This window comes from Grammomys surdaster, unplaced genomic scaffold, assembly GCF_004785775.1.
Source record: "Grammomys surdaster isolate TR1022 unplaced genomic scaffold, NIH_TR_1.0 125849, whole genome shotgun sequence".
NCBI classification, from domain to species: Eukaryota; Metazoa; Chordata; class Mammalia; order Rodentia; family Muridae; genus Grammomys; species Grammomys surdaster.
This window is the reverse complement of record NW_021620675.1, coordinates 2821020-2842474: the sequence shown is the minus strand read 5'-3', so window position 1 is coordinate 2842474 and position 21455 is coordinate 2821020.

Here is a 21455-nt window from a genome sequence, read left to right as displayed (position 1 = left end):
CTCTCCCTCTCCCTCTCCCTCTCTCTTTCTTTCTTCTTTGAGAAAGGGTTTCTATACCCTGGCTGTCCTGGAAATTGCTCTATAGACCAGGCTGACCTTAAACTCAGGGATTTGCCTGTCTCTGCCTCCTGAGTTTTGGGATTAAAGTCATCCACGAAGTGGAAATTTCTGGTTTCTTTGGAGACTCAGTTGTGTCATGTGATGTTTTTCTGGAAACTGTCTTATGAGAGGATGTTTTGGTGAGGCAGACACGTGGGAGAATGTTTTACTGAGAACAGACAGGTGGTATTTTTCTGGAAGCTGCCTGGGAAAAGGTCATGTGATGTTTTGATGGAGCAGACGCATGAGAGAACATGTGATGATTGGAAAGATTACAAGCATAACCCAACAGACAGTGGGTGAGGCTGTGGCCTTGATTCGCTTTGCCATGCTTTGCTGGTCTTTGTTGGGCTTTGCTGACTGACATAGGTCTTCACTGATGACACTGTAGCATTGGCTTGCTTTGCCTTCCTTATTGATCATCATTTCTCATGACTTCATAGAAATGCACCAAAGACCTTCTGGTGGTGTTCTAGAGGGTTCTTGCTGCTTTTGTGAACTCAGGGCCATTTGGCATAGCCTCATGGTTTCTTCTGGATCAGACTGCCATTGCTGATTCATGAATGGTGTTTGCCAGTGGATTGAGATACCATTGTTGACTCATGTGAACTGAATGCTGATATCCTGACAATGAAAACTGGAATCAAGAACTATTTCTAAACAGATCCACACATCCCTTTGCCCTATTAACCATTCCTTTCCACTACCTCTGGTGGGTGATGGGCTAGACGGGAGCTTGAAGCATTTAAGTGTGGCAAGATTTTCCCTGTCCAATCTATTTAAATATTAGTGCAGCAGGAGGACTATGATGGACAGGGAAAAAGGAGGCAGAGCTAAGAGTTGCAAAGTGGGAGGGGGGGAATGAGAGAGAGAAAGAAGGCCAAGATGGAGGCAGACATGAGCCAGCATGGTTTTAACTAGCCACAGGTAGTTATGATATTAAGGTTAGAATGAATGGGATAACTTGTCTAATCTATGTGGGCAGCTTTATCACTATTTGCTCTGAGATCATTGTATTGGCATCTTGTGATTTGATAATTGTTGATAAGAATTATTGATATATAAACCTGTTTGGTTAATTATAAGCATTAAGAGTTTTGATTCTACCGGGTAAATGGGTGTTGTGGTGGCTAACCGTGGGGTGGATGGTCGTTGGGGCTGGCATGGCAGCGAAGGGAACATGGAAGCGTGGCCCACTGGAGAGTTGGTGGGCTGAGGGAGTCCGGCGGGGAAGTCCCTTATTAAAGAAGGTTTTGAAAAATCTAAGCCTTCACATGCACCACCATTGCCCAGCTGCAGTGCACTCTTATGAAAAATAGTTTAATTTTTTTAAAAAAATGAATGTATGGTATAACAGGGTAAACCTTGAAGATGATGCTGAATGAAATTAGCCAGTTATGAAAGACAATACAAGTTATAGTATACAAATCCAAGTTATAGTATTATGTGATTATTTAGTATGTGGTGTGGACAGAAAGTGAAATGGCAGTCACAAGGAATTTTAAGAATCAGGAAGGAATTTTAAGACGCACAGGGTTTGGATTGGGAAAGGTAAAAGAACTCGGAGATCGGTGGGGGTGGGGTGGCTGCACAATTACCACAGCCATACACTTAAAATTGGTTAAGTGGTAAATTTTATGTTATATATAACTTACCATAATGAGAGACTTTATCGGAAGGCAGAGGCAGGTGTGAGTTCGTGGCAGCCTGGTCTATATAGCATGATTCAGGATAAACCGAACTACATAGAGAAAGCAATGAAGATACTCATGATACAAAGCAAAAGAATTATGCTAAGCTCGCAAACTGTTAGTTCATGGTTGTCTCTGACAGCCCTCTGTGCTGAACCTCACCCACTTTACCTGTGAGTGATAATCACTTCCCAGCATCAGCCACTGCTTTTTCTCAGCCTTGTACCTTTGTGCCATCCTCCCCTCTTTCCTTGAATCCTCAATTAGGTTTCATAGGCTTTTAAATTTATTTATTAATGTATTTACTGGCATAATTTCTCTGTGTATACTGGCTGGTCTGGAACTCACTGTGCAAACCAGGTTGATCTCAAACTCATGTTGAACCTCTTCCTTCTGGCTCTTCAGTGCTAGGATGTGGTGGTTCAAATAAGAATGGTCCCTATACAGTATGTTTAATACTTGGCCCCAGTTAGTGGAACTGCTTGGGAAAGATTAGGGAGTATTGTATAGCCATCTTAGCCTCTTTGTGGGTTCTTCTTTCTTTCACCCTTCTCCACTCTTCAACTCCCTAACACTAGGTAAGAGAGAAAAAAGGATAGGGAGCAGAGGAAAGCGATCCTTGAATCTTTAAAGTCAGGGATCAGAAAGGGGATGATGACCTATCGACAGATTACTTCCTGCTGATTAAGAATATTGAGTTTCTTAGAGGGAGTTTGATCTTCACTGACAGGACATCTAATTTCTTCTTCTCCGTCTCCTCCCCCTCCTCCTCCTCCTCTTTCTCCTTTTCTTCTTCTTCATCATCTTCCTCTTCTTGTACATGATGACTACTGAACAAACTGTGACCAACAGCAACTAATGCAACCAGCAACAACCAACCAACATTCAACCAACAACCTACCACCTCTTGGGGCCCTGGCATTTACCTACCCTCTGAAAAGTCCCCAGAATTCCAAACATCACACAATCACAGAAACGATCTGCAGCTGGCAAAATCATGCCCTTGCTAGAACACAAGGCAAAGCTCATAAGCTAGACAATCTGAAGCAGCTCCACATCCCACACCTGAGATTAAAATGAAAATATATTCTTATATGTCTGTATTTTTTAGATAAATCAAAATTCCCAAACCATCTCTACATCATGGCCTTGTTAGAGTAGGCCTCTGGGGACAAGCCATTCCCAGTTAGTTCTGTCTCAAGGTTGTCTCAAGATGTGAGCTCTCAGCTATTGCTCCAGCACCATGCCTCCTGCTGCCATGCTCTCTGCCATGACGGTCATGAACTCTAACTCTTTGAAACAGTAAGCTTCATATAAACTCTTTCTTTTATGAGTTGCCACTATCAATGTGTTTTGTCACAGCAGTAGAAAACAAACTGAGACATATGGTTTATTATTTATTACTATTATTATAAATTTAATTTTTACTTATGTGTATGTATGGGGTCTCCATGTGAATGTGTTCATGACTACATGTGCCAACAGAGGCCAGAGGCATATGATTTCCCTGGAGCTAGAGTTATAAGTGATTGTAAGCTTCCTGACACGATTGTCAGGAATTGAACTCAGGTCCTCTAGGAAGAACAGCCAGTGCTCTTAGCCATTGAGCCATCTCTCCAGCCCTAGGGTTGTTTATTAATGGCTTCAAAATCTTTGGCTCAAGTCATACTCCTATCTAAGTCTCCCAGTTGTTGGAATTACAGGTAGGTGCTACTGCACTCCATTATACTTCCAAAGTTGTTTTGACTCAAACTCAATTCAAGAATCTCCCTTAAAGAGTTTAAATAATAACAATAATAATACTGAAAGCACCTCAAAGAAATGTTGTTTGCAGAGTGGGATCAACTGCCTTGTCCACTTCCAATTCCCTTGAAGGTCACCTGTTCATTTATTCCTTTGTTTCCTGTCCTCTTTCAACACTGCTGGCTCTCCTCATATCTATGCCAAGAGCCATTGGGACAGGGAGGCAGAGAGGAAGTCTCTGAGCCACAAAGAAGCCCAGGCACAAAGCCTGAGTGGGTGTAGGCAGCTCTTGAAAAGTCTATTTACTGACAACTTATATGTAATAATGTTTACAGTTCCTCGGAGATTCGCACATGGGGGCAGGACGGCACTACCGAAACCCAGCTTGTGCCCGTGCCCAGGGCTGAACCAAAGGCCAGCCCAGCTCCAGTCCATGAACCTGCAGTTATAGATCGTCCATTTACTTCAATCTAGTAATTACAGACAATTGTTTTAGGAAGTATCATTTGACTATGGTCCCCCTCCTCAAACCCGAGCCCTGGAGCTCACCTGAACTCTGAGAAAGCTCATCCTTGCATTTAATCTTCTTCTAAAGTTAAACTAGGTTTCAATCAGCTTCTATCAAGTTTTCTCTTTGTTTGGTTCTGGTTTGGTTTGGTTTTCTGAGACCATAAGCCTAGGCTAGCCTGGAACTCACTATGTCACTAATCTGACACTTGGCTTTGGTTTGTGACACAAGTTCTCATTATGTAGCCTAGGCTAGCTTAAACACTGTGCATAAACACTGCGCTTCCCAAATGGCTGGGATCATAGATGCCAGCTGCCTTACCCAGCTCCATCAGCTCTAAATAATACACACCCTCCAGTGCACAGACACTCAATATTAGTACTCAGGTTTCTCCATTCAGCTCCTGGTGCCAGGCAAGTGCTCCAGGGCTCCCTCCAGGAGCAATTATCTTTTCTTCAGTGATCCAGGGCAGCCACCTCGTAGAGCATCCTGCTAGTCACAGCAGAGTTCAATACACTCCCACAATGTGGGTCCAGTACCCACAAGTCACTAGGCACTGGGCCAATACTGGGATAGGGAGACAAATAGCCCCTGCTCTTTAGGACTCCTCAGTTTGGGCTAGTGGCAGACAAGAAGACAACAGGTACTATGGGAGACTGACTATGTACCAGGTGCTGAGGGAGCACTGTAGGGATGACTAACAGTGTCTGGCACCCTCTGAGGAGGGGTAAATGATTTACCAACAGGTATCAGCTGTGGGGGTTTTCTTTGTTTTTGAAATATATACCATAGCCTCAAATGTGTCCTATAGCTTAGTTTTATGCAGTGCTTGGAATTAAACCCAGGACCCTGTGCTCTAGGCAAGATGAACTCTACCAGCTGAACTGTAGCCACAGTCTTTGTTTTGTTTTGTTAGACAGGGTTTCATGAAGTGGAAATTTCTGGTTTCTTTGGAAACTCAGTTTGTCACGTGATGTTTTTCTGGAAGCTGTCTTATAACAGGATGTTTCTAGTCTTTGGTGGTCTTTGCTGGTCTTCACTTCCTAGAGAGAAACGCACAAAAGAACTTCTTGAGGTTTCCCCGGCTGATTCTTGTCTCTTCCACTGACGCATGCCAATTCGGTGGAGCATGGTGGCTTGCTGTTGGACTGGACTGCTGGTATCCTGAGACTGAAGACAAAGAACTACTTCTAAACAGATTCACAACACCCCTGGTCCTATTAACCATTTTTCTCCCCTACCTTTGGTCAGAAGGCCAGAAGAGAGGTTCAAGCACTAAAGAACCCTAATTAAAGTAGGTTTTGCAGAATCTAAGCTTATAGTTTCACTAGCCTGAGCTAGCCTCCCTCTTAGTATGTAGCCAAGGCTAACAATAAAATTCTGAGGCTAATAATAAAATTCTGATACTAGTGTGTTCACTTCTCAACTGCTGGGATTACAGGCATGTGGCATTATTGAACAGGACTGTTGGGTTTTGATATTATTTATTTATTTGGGAGGGGGTGTTCTTGCCAAGTGCATCTTTGGAGGTCAGAAGGAGATGTTTGGGGATGGTTTCTGTCTACCACATGGGTCCCAGGAATTGAATTCAAGTTTCCTCCCTTGGCAGCAAGCATCTTTACCTGTTAGCTACTTTACAGACCCAGGGTTCTGTTTGTCTGTTTGTTCATCTTGATTATGGTGTGAGTGTGGAGGTTAAGGGACAATTTTCAAGAGTCAGTTCTCACCTGTCACATGGCTTCCCTGGATCAAATTCAGGTCACTAGCCTTGGCAACAGATTCCTTTCCGCCACTGAACCATCTCTCCTGGCCTCTGAGTAGAGACTGAAAGAAGACAAAAGCAAATGGCAGGGAAAAGTAAAGAAAAGTGTTGCTGCATCTCAGAAAACAACTTGTGAAGAAGTCCAGAAACCAGGCTGAGTGACTAAGGCTCAATTCAGCCGTCACATCTCCATGGCCTGGGGGGTAGGAGAAAAAAAAAAACTCTCAGTCCTGTTGTTGCTGAGTGAGACAAATTACCTTTCTATGCAGCTGTCATGCCCTGAGTAGTAGTGGACAGCTTTGTGGAGTCAATTCTCTGTACTTTTAGGTGAGTTTGAGGCACTGATCCCAGGTCCTCGTGCTTTCTGAGCAACTGTTTATCATCCCTCCCTGTGTTTGGGTCATGCAGGTGTGTAGGACAAGGACACATGATTTGACTCACTGAGCCCAACCTTGAACTCATTTTTCAAAAAAAAATTATTTTATTTTTATGTGTGGGTTTTGTGTCTATGTGCCTGTAAGTCACCCATGTGGGTGCTAGGATTGGAACTCAGGTTCTGTAAGAAGAGCATACAATCTCAACCACTGAGCAATCTCTCTGGCCTGCCAACCGTAATCTCTTGATCCTCTGGCCTTTACCCCTTCATGTACTAGCTTTACAAAGCCGTATGTGCCCGCACACCCAGCCTGAGTCTTCAGGCAGCTTGTGATTATACAGTCGATGATTGGAACTCACAGAACCTGCCATTTGAGAGAAGAGGGAGCTGGGGTTTAAATCAGTGAGATGCGGTGCCACATGCCCACAGGGTAAGCCACACCAGCAGTCAGCCCTCCTTACTACCCACGCTGACCTTTCTCCTGAGTGTCCTCAGGCTGGTGATTGTCATCCAATGAACACATGACAATTCCAGTTACATCATCCTCTCTAAAAAGGGGAGGGGGAGGCGGCTTGACAGAGCTTTCTGGAAACCTCCAGACACAATTCTTTCATGATAAGAACTTATTTAACATGAGCAAAGGAATTGACATTTCTCCAGTGACTCTAAGAAACTCTTGGTTAAACACCAAGCCTTATAACTGAGATCTTTTTGTTTTTGTTTTGAGACAGAGTGTCTCATGACCCAGGCTGGCTTCCAATATGCTCTGTAGCTTGGGATGTCCTTGAACTCCACATTCTCTTGTCTCCAACTCTACTGCCTCCCAAGCGCTAGAATTACAGGCAGGCCCCATCCTGTCTAACTATAAACAGGATCTTAAAATCAGCTTTCATTTCACCAAAATGTTTACCAGCCTTTAAAATGTTCCCAGAGGGCTGCCTCTGGTGACAAGACCAAGCAACAAAACTAGAGCAGGGAGACATGTTCAGTTTCTTAAATAAAATATTTACTTCCCTATAATCCAATTTCTTTTTAGGCTTGGCCTTTATTCTTGTAGTGCCGGACCTAATTTGTAAAACAATCCCTTATCTCACCCTAATTCAGCAGTTGCCCTTTGCTTTAGAAAGAAAGGGGGAGGAAGGGAAGGGGGGGGAGAGAGGCGGGGGAGGAAGGGGAAGGGAAGGAATTTGGTATGAAAACTCCTGAGACCCAGGTGAGGTTTCTGGCTTGTCCTTCTGTGAAGCTCATAGTGGCCTGCCCTCTAGTGGTTGCAACCTGAGGTTGCTCCTATAGTTGAAAGCTCTCTTTCCCCACTATCATTTTAATTTTTATTTTTTAAATAGAAGAGAAACTGAAACTCAGAGAGATTGAAATTTTCAGGTAAGGACACACTGATCTTAGGGTAGTAGCCAGGCAAGACACCCGCACTCACTGGAAGAGAGGACAGGGGAGGGAAAATGGTCACCTCTTTGAATTTGGAAAGGCATTATGGCATTTAAGAAGTGGGGTCTTGAGGGATGGAGAGATGGTCAGTAGTTAAGAATGCTTCCTGCTCTTGCAGAGGACTGGCATGGTTCTTACTACCCATGCAGGGGTTCACAGGCATTTGTAACTCCAGCCCCAAGGAAATTCAGTGCCTGCTTCTGGCCTCTGTGCGGGCTCCTGCATTCTTATGTACACACACACACACACACACACACACACACACACACACAATTTTTAAAAAGGAAAAATACAAGTGGCTGAAGAGATAGATGGCTCAGTTGTTAAGTTCTTCCAAGGGACCTAGGTTCAATTCCCAACACCCACATGGTGGCTTACAACTGTCTGTAACTCCAGTTCTTCTGGTCTCTAAGGGCACTGCACATATGTGGTGCACAGACATACATGAAAATGAAATACTAACATACATAAAATGGAAATAAATGAAACCTCAAAGGAAACAGTTTTAATGTGGACGCACTGGGGACGCTGCCCAGTAGTAAAGCTCTGCCCAGAATGTGTGAGGTCTTGGGTTCAATCCTCAGCACACTCACAAACACATGAAGAACTGTGAGCTGAGGTGAGTCAGGTGAGCCCAGAGGGTCTGGTGAAAAACAGAGTCTCCCCATCACTTACTCTCTGCACTCCAATCTTCTGCTTCCAAGGGAAAGCACTCTCAAGCACACCAGCTCAAGACGGGAGATCTCTCTCCAGCTTTGGGACGCTCTTCTGAAAATGAGGACAAAGCCCCGACTGGGGGTCCTCACACTCGTCCCAGTTTTAGCCTCAAGCAGCCCGCCCTTCCCCATGCCTGCCCTTACCTTGTATCAATATAAGAAATTCACACCAATGAAAACCTAAAATCTGAATCAATCTATAAATTGCATACCAATGTAAAATTATACCTTCAATTTACATTAATTATAAAACTTTCTACCAATGTAAGACATGGCTATGCAATGTTTTATTTAAGAGTAAATTTGATAACCTATCTCTATTTGTCTATTTCTCTAATTTCTATGATATTACTATATCCCCCATTTTCCCTTCCACCTCCCTTTCCTTTTTTTTGTTTTGTTTTGTTTTGTTTTGTTTTGTTTTGTTTTGTTTTTTCGAGACAGGGTTTCTCTGTGTAGCCCTGGCTGTCCTGGAACTCACTCTGTAGACCAGGCTGGCCTCGAACTCAGAAATCTGCCTGCCTCTGCCTCCCAAGTGCTGGGATTAAAGGCGTGTACCACCACCGCCTGGCCCACCTCCCTTTCCTTTACCCAAGAAGAAAAGATAGAGAAGAGGAAAGGAAAGGTAGAAATCCCTGCGTATAAGCTCTCTAATTTCCTCCATGTCCAAAGCTACAACATTTGTAAAGTATCCCAAATGACAACATATATATAATTCATAAAATAACCTGAACCATCCACCTCAACCTAAGGGAATTGGGCTGACAACTCTCCAAAACTTCTTTCTGCTGAATAGGGGTGGAGACAAATTCTTTAAAGGGGTGGGGAGGGATAGGAAAATTAGAAAATTTGGTTAGACTTAAGAAAACTAGCTTTAGCATCTGTTATCTAGTCTCTGCTTATTTGGAAGGTTCAGAGCTTGACTGAAGTTCTGACTGGATCCGTCTGAAAGATTGGATGAGGCAAGATGGCCTGGAATCTGAGGCAATCCCCAAAGCTGTTTTGGGCAGCAACCAGAAGCAGGGGGCCAAACAGGTCAGTTCAGCATCTCTGAGGATGAATCTCTCCAAAGCTGTACATTCTATAATACATGAATCTCACAACTAAAATTTTAATACCATTAAGATATTCATACGGATTGTGCAGGGTACACAGATGGGTTCAGTTACGGATAAAATTCTCCATATTTGAGCAGGTGAAAGATAGCTGTCTTTTTTATGGGTTAATTTTATTAATAACCAATTGTAATAATTCTTCATTCATGCCATGTGAAAGATGGCATGAAGAATCTTTACCTGTCCCATTTGATTCTCTTGAAATTTTTCTAGTTCTTCAGGGGGTCTCTCCCCGTCATACATGATCCATATCACTCTGAAAGGGGTCCAGAGACTATTTTCCTGTCAACACAAATATAGAGACTTTCTTTGGAAAAAAAAAAACCAAGTCGTTGGTCCAGTAACCAGAAATCATTAAACATTTAGCTTGACCTCTCTCCCAAAGGAATTTTAATATAACTACCAGACTCAAAACCATACTCATGGGGCTGGAGAGATGGCTCAATGGTTAACAGCACTGACTGCTCTTCCAGAGGTTCTGAGTTCAATTCCCAGTGACCACATAGTAGCTCACAAGCATCTGTAATAGGATCTGATACCCTCTTCTGGTGTGTCTCAAGACAGTAACAGTTTATTCACATATATAAAATAAGTACATCTTTAAAAAACACACACACACACACATTTTGATAAATAAAACAAAGCAAATAAAACAATCTGAACAAATATTAATCAATGAGACAGTATTTCTGCTGTCTCCTGCCCTGACATTCATGAGATCAAGGCCTAAGTTATTATTTAATATTTCTATCTACCTACTGTATAAGCCTATTCCCAGGCTCTATTTGTCTCTATTTGTCTCTATTTGTCATGTTCAAAGATCCTGAGAAACTGTCCTGGTAATATTTTTTTTAAATCTTCCCTAAAGCATTTTTTTCATTCAATCTCTCTAACTTCCCCCTTCTGTGGACTTAATATTTGCTGCATCTACAAACTGACTCTATGTTGACGTGCTATCTCCTTTGCCTTGTCTCTCTTCCATGAGAACCATTGTAAATGTGCAGCAGGTTCTAGTATTGCTCTTGCCATATCCTTCCAGTCTTGGGAGATTATTCTATTTTTAATAGCCCAAGAACTCAGGATTTGTTTTATAAATGGCGAATGCATCCCAAAATTAGTGATGCTTAAATTTTTTCAATCCTAACACATCCACATGTTGCCATCCGAGTTCCTGACACCCTGTGGGTGATCATCGTCTGGAGGTCTTGTTGTATACTAACCAGATAAACTAGAGTTTGTTTTCTAATAACTTTTGATTGGCTTTCTCTAATTTTATCTTCTGTCTCTACCTGAGTATTTTCCTTAATTGAAAACATAAATTCCTCCCTTAAGGTCTGTGTCCATGCTTTACCTCTCCTTTTGTTGATCTTCCGGTTCCTTGGGTTCTTGGATTCTGTTCAAGGTTCTGCCTCCACATTTTAAAACGTCCTTTATGTTGTAATTCTGATAGTGTAACCTTACTTTGATTTACTAGCTTTAGTAAATTATCCTCTAGGCTCTGCTTCCAAATTTTATCTCTATCTCCTTGCTGTTCACTCTGTTCTATGAAATTCTGCACCATTTTTTCTAGCATCTTTTCCAGCTCCTGTCTCCAACCTTCCTTCTCCTTCTGTTGCTTTATCTTGATCTATAGAATCCTGAACCTTTAGTTCTAGTGTTTCCTCTAGGCCATGTTGCCAAGTCTTAAGTTTATCATTCTGTTGCTCAGTCTCATCTATGAACTTCTGCAATTTTTTTCTATCATCTTTTCTAGAGCCTATTTCTCCTTAGAGCATGAGACTCGTAATCTCAGAGTTGTGGGTTTGAGCCCCACATTCGGTACCAATTTGTTGCAGTAAATCTCCAACAGCAATAAGCCCATGCAAAAAAAAACACACAACTCAGTTATAATATTTACAAGCTGCATGCCTAGATTGGGCAGATTTAGCATGGCACTGTTCTATTGCCCAGCAATGAGATTCCTTGCTACTTGCTGCTTCTCCAGGCCATGTGCTTCTGCTCCATCTTCCTTCCACCTGTTCTTCCTCCATCTTTTTCCTCCTTCTTCCATCTCCCCTCCCATCCTCTAAAACTTCCAGCCCCACCTTTCCCTTCCACTGTCCAATCACAGGCTCTAGCCTTTATTTGATCAATTAAAATGGAGAGAAGGTTCACATGAAATCACCCGAGTACATGATCCACTCCTCATTGGGGCAGCCCCTCTTGAGGAAGCAGAATTAACATCGGAATACAAACAGTACCAGAACAACCCACAACGATACTGTCTACCTTTGACAGAAGACTTGTTTTCTTGTGTTTCAACTTCCTCTCTGTCAACTGGGAAATGATGCCTGGCTTACTACAGACACTCATTGAATGTTCTTACTAAGTAGACATCATCATCTTGTGAAGCTTAGAAAGTTTAAATAACTTTTCCAACTAACATGGATTGTAAAAAAGATATAATTATCAAGAGTGAAGCCCATGACAACTCTCAGCTCTATGCTCCACAGTCTCATTACTGCTAAATGACCAAACGTAAGGAGGGAGTATCAGATGAGATTACTGCTGGTGCTGCCTTCTGACTCTTCCATAAGGAACACAATCTACCTGTTCCCCATTCCCTGGGGTCAACTAAGATAGTAGGTGAAGTGACAATTTGGTTTCTTTAAAAACCACAGAAATATTCTAAGAATGTGCTTTCCTTTTAATCCCAGGTATGGGGCTGCTTCAGACTGTCTGCAGCAGCTGACTGTGATGTGCCTCATGCTCTAGCAGAGGCATGGTTTTACCAGCTGCAGATAGTTTCTTTGATTGTGTGATGTTTGGAATTCTGGGAACATTTAAAAGAGTATATTAAATCCTAGAGCTTCCACTAGGTGGGAATGGGGGTGGTGGTGGTTGTTGGTTATTGGTTATGTAGGGAGGTGGACTGCAGTTTGTTAGTAGCCATAGTCAAAGAAGAAACAATAGGAAAGAAACTAAATTCAGGAATTTTCCTAACTCTTCTCTCTTTGTTTCTCTCCTATCTAGTGTTAGGAGGTAAAACCGGGGGTGGGGAAGGGGAGGTAAAGGGTGGGAAAAAGAAGAGCCTACAAAGTAGCAAACACCAGCTACAGTAGACAAAATTCTTTAGAATTTAAAAAATTGTATGTGTATGGTATTTTGCCTACATGTGCTTCATTTGTATGCTTGGTACCCTTAGAAGCCAGAAGAGGGCACCAGATCACCTGAGACTAAAGTTGAATACAGTTGTAAGCCATCATGTGGGTACTGGGAATCAAATCCAGGTCCTCTTGAAAAGCAGTTGGTGCTCTTAAACCACTCAGTCACATCTTCAGCCAAACAAAAAAAAAATTAAATTATTTTTAAGTACATTGGTGTTTTGCATGCATGTCTGTCTGTGTGAGGGTGTCAGGTTCTCTAGTGCAATGCCATGTGGTTGCTGGGAATTGAATCCAGGTCCTCTGGAAGAGCAGTCAGTGCTCTTAACCACTGAGCCATCTCTCCAGTCCCCAGAAAGATTGTTTGTTTGTTTGTTTGTTTGTTTCAAGATATGGTTTATCTGTGTAGCCTTTGTAGACCAGGCTGGCTTTGAACTCAAGAAATCCACCTGCCTTTGCTTCCCAAAGGCTGGGATTAAAGACACATCACCTCTCGGCTAGGAAAATTCCTTTTTTTTTTTCTTTAGATTTATTTTATGAATATGAGTACACTGTAGCTGTCTTCAGACACACCAGAAGAGGGCATCAGATCCCATTACAGATGGTTGTGAGCCACCATGTGGTTGCTGGGAATTGAACTCAGGACCTCTGGAAGAGCAGCTAGTGCTCTTAACCGTTGAGTCATTTCTCCAGCCCCAGAAAATTCTTTTTTAAGACAGGGTCTTCCAATGTAACTCAGGTTGTTCTCCTACCTCAGCCCCCCTAAATGCTGGGATTTCAGAAATGTGTCACCATGTCCAGCTGAAAAGAGTTCTTTAAAAAGGAAATGAAAGCTGGGCACAGCAGCACATGAATCTCAAAGTTGAGAGATGAAAGCAGGAAGGTGTTACAGTCAAAGCTGTATTCTGCATAATCAGGTCAAGAACTGGGTAGCCCCTATATGAGATCCTGTCTTAAAAAGAGGAAGTGTGGCAGTGCAGATCAACAATCCTTGTATTTGGAAGGCTGAGGCACTTGAGGACTTGCTGGGAACCAAGAGGAGAGGAGCTGGAAGAAGGGCAGGGAAGACAGAAGTGGTGCAGCTACGGAGTGATGGCTCAGCTGTTAGAGCACTCATTGCTCTTGCAGAGGATCCAGGTTTGGTTCCCAGCACACACAGGGTGGTTGACAACTGTGTTGGTTTAAATAGGTTCGACCCCTCCATAGACTCATGTGTTTAAATGCTTGGCCCATGGGGAGTAGCCCATAGAAGGTGTGGCCCTTTTAAAGGAAGTGTGTCACTGTGGGTGTGGGCTTTGAGGTCTCCTAGTGCTCAAGCTCCACCCAGTGTGGAAGAGAGCTTCCTCTTGGCCATCTTTGGATCAAGACAGAATTCTCAGCTCCTTCTCCAGTACCATGTATGCTTGCAGGCTGCCATGATGATAATCGACTGAACTTCTGAAACTGTAAGCAAGCCCCAGTTAAATGTTTACCTTTATATGAGTTGCCTAGGTCATGGTGTCTTTTCACAGCAATGAAACCCTAACTAAGACAAGAGCCATCCGTAACTCCAGTTTTAGGGGGTCTGATGTCCTCTTCTGACCTCCACAGTCACCAGGTATGGATGTGATTCACATACAGACATGCAGGCAAAAACCTCATACATATCAAAAAGTAAATAAATCTTTGAAAAAACAACAAATGATACCTTTGGCGAAGAAAAATACTGGTTTATTCTAAATTATCATTTGGCTTGGCACTGTGCAGAATAAATATCCGTAGTAATTTGTTGCCTGCAGTCTAGTTAGACAAAGAAACATGAAAGTCATAATGTAAAATATTGTGTTACTATATTCTACAATAGGATGATAAAGACGTTTTATATAAACTGGGTTCCAGAAGGACACAGCACAGGTTTGAGTATTCTGGTAGGATCTTAAAGAAAACTCAGGCCAGGCATGGTGGCACACACCTTTAATCCCAGCACTGGGAGGCAGAGGCAAGTAGAGCTTTGTAAATTAGAGACCAGCCTGGTCTACAAAGTGACTCTAGTTCCAGGAGAATTAGGGTTACAGAGAGAGACCCTCCAAAAAGAAAGGAAGGAAGGAAGGAAGGAAGGAAGGAAGGAAGGAAGGAAGGAAGGAAGGAAGGAAGGAAGGAAGGAAGGACAGAAGGAAGGAAGAAAGGAAGAGAGATTGATTGACTGATTGATTGATTGATCAGAACCTGGCATGGTACCACACACCTAAATTCAAGCATTCAGTGGACAGAGGTGGGTCTGTGTAAGTTTGAGGCCAGCCTGGTCTACACAGAGAGTTCCAGATTAGTCAGGACTACACAGTAAGATCCTGTCTCAATAACAACAGCAACAAAAAAATTCTTTTTAAATGCCTAGGGATTGATGGGCAGGGAGTAAGTATGAGCTAAGATTGGTGGGTTCTGGCATTCAGTGAGAGAAGGAACTCAGGAACATCATTTGTGCTTATGTTTACTCCACTGTTTCTCATTATTGAACAGCTTTTGACTTACCATACTTATAAGTTCAACTGTATGAAATTATATTTTAATATTTTGTATAAAGAAATTTTTGGTTCACTATGTGACTTGCAATTTATATTTGTAATCTGACATACAATGACAATTTAAATTGCTTCCTCAAACCACATACACACACATAATTTAAAACAAAACCAAGAAAAGTTTCTCTGGATGAGAAAATTAAAATTATAGAGCTACTGAATATTTGTTTGTTTGTCTATTATTTATTTGCTTTATGTAATTACAATGAATTATACTTTAATTCAATATAATCCTTTTAGAGTTGGATAAAATTACTTAAAATTTCACCTGGAAGGAAAAAAAATACAGCAAACCTTAAAGATACTGGGACACCCCTCATTTTGTAGAGCATTTGCTTCAAGTGTATGGAACCCTAGGTTTGACCACCACACAGAGTGCAAAGGAAGGCACACAAAACCTTTTGACAGAGCTTAACTGGCAGAGAGATAAGCTTGACAAATAGACATCATGCAGCTTGCACATCAATTCAACACACTAGCTAGACATAAATAGACCCAATTTTATATAAGCACTACAGCTTAATGGGAGAAACAGCATTTGAACAGTTGGTGAAATTTTTGGGGAAAAAAGATATGCCAATTACCTCTGTATTGTGTGTATGTATGTTTTGAAATATTGCCTAAGTCCCATGAATGTATACAATTCTTATGTACATAGTACATAGAATTACTGTTTTAGATGTCTGTGTGCAGCATTATGTACAAACAGGACTTAGATTTAACCATGCACCAAAACAAACTCTAGTAAGTTAATTAAACATTATGAATTAACTATAGAAAAGCTAGAAGGAAATACAATTACATATCAAAACTTAAAGATAACATTAAATTAGAATGTTTAAAGATCAAAAGGGGGAAGAGACAGCTCAGTAGTTAAGAGAACTGGCTCTTCTTTCAGAGGACCAGGGTTTAATTCCCAGCACCTATATGGCAGCTCACAATTGTCCGTAACTCCAGTTCTGTAACATCATCTTTTCTGGTCTCTATGGGTACTAGGCATATACACGGTACACAGGCAGGCAAAACATACATATACATAAAATGTTTTTTTTAAAATTTTTATGTATTTATTTATTATATGTAAGTACACTGTAGCTGTTTTCAGACACACCAGAAGAGGGCATGGGATCCCATTACAGATGTGAGCCACCATGTGGTTGCTGGGAATTGAACTCATGACCTCTGGAAGAGCAGTCAGTGCTCTTAACCACTGAGCCATCTCACCAGCCCCACATAAAATGTTTCAAAATTTTTATCAAGACCACAAAGAAAAAGATTTTAGCCCAAAACTATAAACTGAATTTTAAAATTATTTTTAAGTAATGAAGTTAAAAAGACAGTGACAACATTTAATCAGTAGACACAAACAAGCTGATAGAAATACTAAGGTCCTACTAAGTCAATGATCAGGATTGGTCAAGAGAGGCCATAGCCTTTTTTCTGCATTTATTTATTAAGCTCCTCCCCTCTCTATGGAGCACCATGCTTTCGAGGCTTTGGGAAGAGCTGTAGCTATAAGACAAGTGTGGTCTTGCCTTGGGGCTCTTGGGTTAGGTGGGACAAGGTAAGAGGCAATTCAGAGAAAAATGTCACTAGAATTGGTCTGGTAAACAAAAGATGTCTTACTGGCTCAGACGGAGATACTTGAGGCTCAGATGAGCCTTCATCAGACAATGTTATGCTTAAGAACTTCCATTTTATGCTAGGTATCCATCTTCGTCCTGGCTGTCCTGGAACTCACTCTGTAGACCAGGCTGGCCTCAAACTCAGAAATCCACCTGCCTCTGCCTCCCAAGTGCTGGGATTAAAAGCATGCGCCACCACCGCCGGCAGTATCCATCTTCAGTACACACCAGCTGTTGGTCTCTGACTCCAGTCTCTGGAAGATAAGTTCCCTGTAATTCTGATTCAGTGATCCCAGCCATGACTATCTACTTGTGATGATATGACTAGCTGCTTTTGTGCCTGTAACTTGCTTACACAGATGCACAAAGATTGTTTTGAGTTGGCAGAACAGCTTCCCTTTAAAGGTCCTTCCCTATACCCCTACTGGACAGCTATCTCAAATTTGGCTCACTGTTTAGCAGACTATTCATTCTGCTAGAGGCTAATCAATAAATCTTTTAACTATAATAGGATCAAATCTATGGTCTTTCCTCAGGGGTCACAAACTCTGTAAGAACAGCTGAGGGGCTCACCAAAGACTCAGTTTCTTTCCACTTCTCTCAGCACAAGTTTGTTGTGTGCCAATCACAGTAGCATACAATGGGAAGTAACACGTTCAACAATAAGGAACTGGGTACGGGAAGATGTACTGCAATATTATGTGTTCCGTACAAATGCCGGTTATTAAAAATATACTGCCGGGAGGTGGTGGCGCATGCCTTTAATCCCAGCACTGGGGAGGCAGAGGCAGGCGGATTTCTGAGATCGAGGCCAGCCTGGTCTACAGAGTGAGTTCCAGGACAGCCAGGGCTATACAGAGAAACCCTGTCTCGAAAAACCAAAAAAAAATAAAAAAATAAAAAAAAAAAAAAATATATATATATATATACACACACACACACACACACACACACACACACACACACATACTGATGGGGGAACGGTAAAGGAGGACACAAAATCTTATGAACACTTATTACAGCTCTGCCAAGGGAAAAGGACCGTTTCTAAAGAGGCTGAAGTAAACACGCCAAGACGTTGCCATGCTGGTGAAGTGGGTGTGTCTTGGCTCCTCTTTACTCTGGCTTTGTTTTCCCCATTTCCCAGGTGATTTGTTTTGCTTTTCTCTTTCTGCCAGATTGTAGTCTCCATGCTCTCTGTGTAGTCCCATTGACACATTTGCTGGTATTGTTTCTTTCAGCTGAAATGCCCCTCCCCTTTGACCTATCAGTTCATTAAATTCTTATTTGTAGTCCGGCGGTGGTGGTGCACGCCTTTAATCCCAGCACTGGGGAGGCAGAGGCAGGCGGATTTCTTGGACTTGGAGGTAAGTCTGGTCGACAGACAGAGCCATGTAGCAAGACTGTCTCAAAAACAAAAACAAAAACAAAAACAAGCAAATGAACAATCAAAACTTACTTTTAGTTGATAAACAGTATTATGTAAGTCACAATGGTGGCACATGCCTTTATCCCAGGATTTTGGAGACAGAAGCAGGTGGATCTCTGAGTTCAAGGCCAGCCAGGTCTATGTAGTGACCACTTCCTCAAAAAAGCCTTCAGCTGGTCTTCCTGTCCTCCAAATGTGCTTACTGATGTCTGCTCCATGCTTCTTCCTGTCACTTCTCCTGGGCTCACATCCTCCAGGCTCAGTTCTAGCATCACAGCCTTTCTACTGTCTCCGCATGTTTCATTTTATCCACCTCTTCACAGGTCGGCCCCAGCAACCCAGCAGAATTCTGGAGGAATACTATAGCAGAGCTTGGCCCAACACTGTACACACAAAAAGGTGTTTTGTTTTTTTAAATATTTATTTATTTAATATATATGAGTACACTGTAATTGTCTTCAGATACCAGAAGAGGGCATCAGATTCCATTACAGATGGTTGTGAGTCACCATGTAGCTGCTGGGAATTGAAATCAAATCTCTGAAAGAACACTCTGTGCTCTTAACCACTGAGCGATCTCTCCAGCCCCCAGGGGTGGGTTTTTATCCATTTTTTTTTTCATTTCTTCCTTTGCCTCTTTTTCCTATCTCCTAACAATAACAATCTTTGTATTTTCTTTTCTTAAAAGACTTATTTTTAATATTTTTAATTATGTATATGGTTTTGTACACATAGAGGCCAGAGATACTGGATCCCCTTGAGCTGGAATTACAGGCAGTTGTGACCTGCCTTAGGCAAGTACTTAGTACTTTTAGACAAGATTCAAATAAATCTTTGGTGGTGTCTAGAGGTACAGAGCAGCAAGATATAGCTTCAGTGTTAATTCAAGCTTAAGGAGACAGGTTAAGTGGGCTGTGACCACGAGACAGGCCACATACGAGATTTTTCAAGAGAGGAAAACTGGCAAGTTGACAAACCAGATATAACTAGATTAAGAAATGGAAAGAGGAGTCAAAGATGGCTGTCTAGTGTGAAGAGTTACTAAGACAAAATAGAGAAACTTCAATAGCTCACACTGTTGTCTCAGCACTTAGGAGCCTGAGCCAGGAGAATCAAGAGTTCAAGGTTAGCTTGGGTTACATACCAAGGCAATATAACCTGCCTCAGAAACAAAACAAGCAAGGAATGGATGGAGGAAGAGATTATAAAGGGAGGAGATGGAAGCTGAGTACAGACCTCCTGACCCTGAGACTATACACCCAAGGACAGAAGTCCATTTTTAAAAGATTTATATACATAATACATACATACATACATACATACAACATATATATATACATATACATACATACATACAAACAAACAAATGCTCTATCTGCACGTACACCTACATGCCAGAACAGGTCAACAGATCCTAGTATAGATGGTTGTGAGCTACCATGTGATTGTGACTGTTGGACTTGAACTTGGGACCTCTGGGAAAACATACTTTACTGCTGAACCATCTCTCCAGCCCTGAAAAGACCTTTTTTTTTTTTTCCATTGATTTATGTTTTGCAAAACTTCCCACCTACTAATATGTCAGTTAAAACAAGACAGACAGAAGGGTGAGGCCAGGCCAGGAACCCCAGTAACAGGGAGGAAAAGGCTGACTATGCGATAGCTCACTCAACTCAGAGACTAAACATTTTCTTCCCTTCATCATGGTGAGGTCCCTGCGGTTTAAGATTTGGTGACCAACACCCTGTTGGAAAATTAATTGTCCTGCCATCTACCCTCAATCCCTTCTCCCATGGGGCTCCAGGGAAAGAGATTTTAGCATAAAGGCCACACACATTTAAGAGTCCTGACTTGGCCTCCATGAGCCAGAAAGTACTTACCTTTAAGAACCATCTCTTTCACTCTCAGCCTGGATAAGCATTTTTCTTGGGAAAGGGGGGATATGTAGGTCTCCAATTTATGAGTTTCAAGGCCACGGTCTTATAATTGGGACAGACTAGAGGAAACAACTGCTCTTTGCAAAGCCAGAGCTCTAAATCAAATCGTGGAAAAGAGGCCAAGGGCCCTAGGCTAACATCTGTTGTTGAGTCACAGACTGAACAGACTCAGGCCCTAGCTCAGCAGCTTGGCTCTGAGGAGTGAGAGAACTCAGGGGATTACACAGTCCCCACAAAAACAGCCACCCAGAACCAGGAGCTGGCTAGAGAGGGAACATTGCTTTTCTATCCCAAGGGTCATTAGCCTCCTCCGTTAAAGTATGGTGTCAGGCAGAACATCCTCCCGAAGTGGAAATGTTTCATCAAACAGCTGATTTAAAATGGGAACAAAGCAAGGCATGGTGGTGCACACCTGCGATTCCAGCACTTGACAGGCAAAGCAGGGGAATGGGGACTTTGAGGCTCACCCGAGCTATATAGTGAGACTCTCAAGAAAGACACAGAGAGAGATCCAGAGACACAAAGAAAATGAACATTAGATACCTGTCTGGTTGGAACTCACTATGTAGACCACGTATACCTCAAATCCACAGAAAGCAACCTGCCTTTGCCACCCGAGTACTGGGGTTAAAGGTGTGCACCACTATGCTCTGTGTTCCTTTTTTATTTACTTTGGTAAACTTTTGAGACAGGGTCTTACTAAGTTGACCAGGCTGGCCTTACAGTTTTAGTCCTCCTCCCTCATCAACAAAACAGTGAGGCTAACAACCTGCTCCTCTTAGCTGAGACAGTGTGTGCTACCAGGCTCTTTTCTGCTTAGTCCAAGGAAAAATGAAGACATGGAATATGGGCAGTTGTTGGGCAGGCAGGGAACAAGCGCTCCTGTGAGCTTTTTTTCCAACACCAGGCTTGCAGCCCAGGTTTATAGTAGGCTGACAATGATGGCTGCATGTCTGGGCAGCTCTTAATGCCCTCATGGCAAAGGTCCCAGAGAGGCAGAACTCCAGCCTCCCTCCAGTAGCACACCAGAGTTGGCTTAAAACACCACATAACACAGGCAATAAAAAGGCAGAAGCTTGCCATCTCAGCCCCATCCAACATCTCTAATTGGAAAGACTGTGGAGGTGCTGTGGTTTCCCAGCTACTCTCCTGCATCCTCCTCCTTCCTTGCAGCAGCCGCTCACAGTGGCTTATGAAGCAGACCCTAGAGCTCTTTTTTTTTCTTTTTTTTCCGGTAGGAAATGTCTCATTGACAGCTCAGATACACACACACACACACACACACACACACACACACACACACACACACA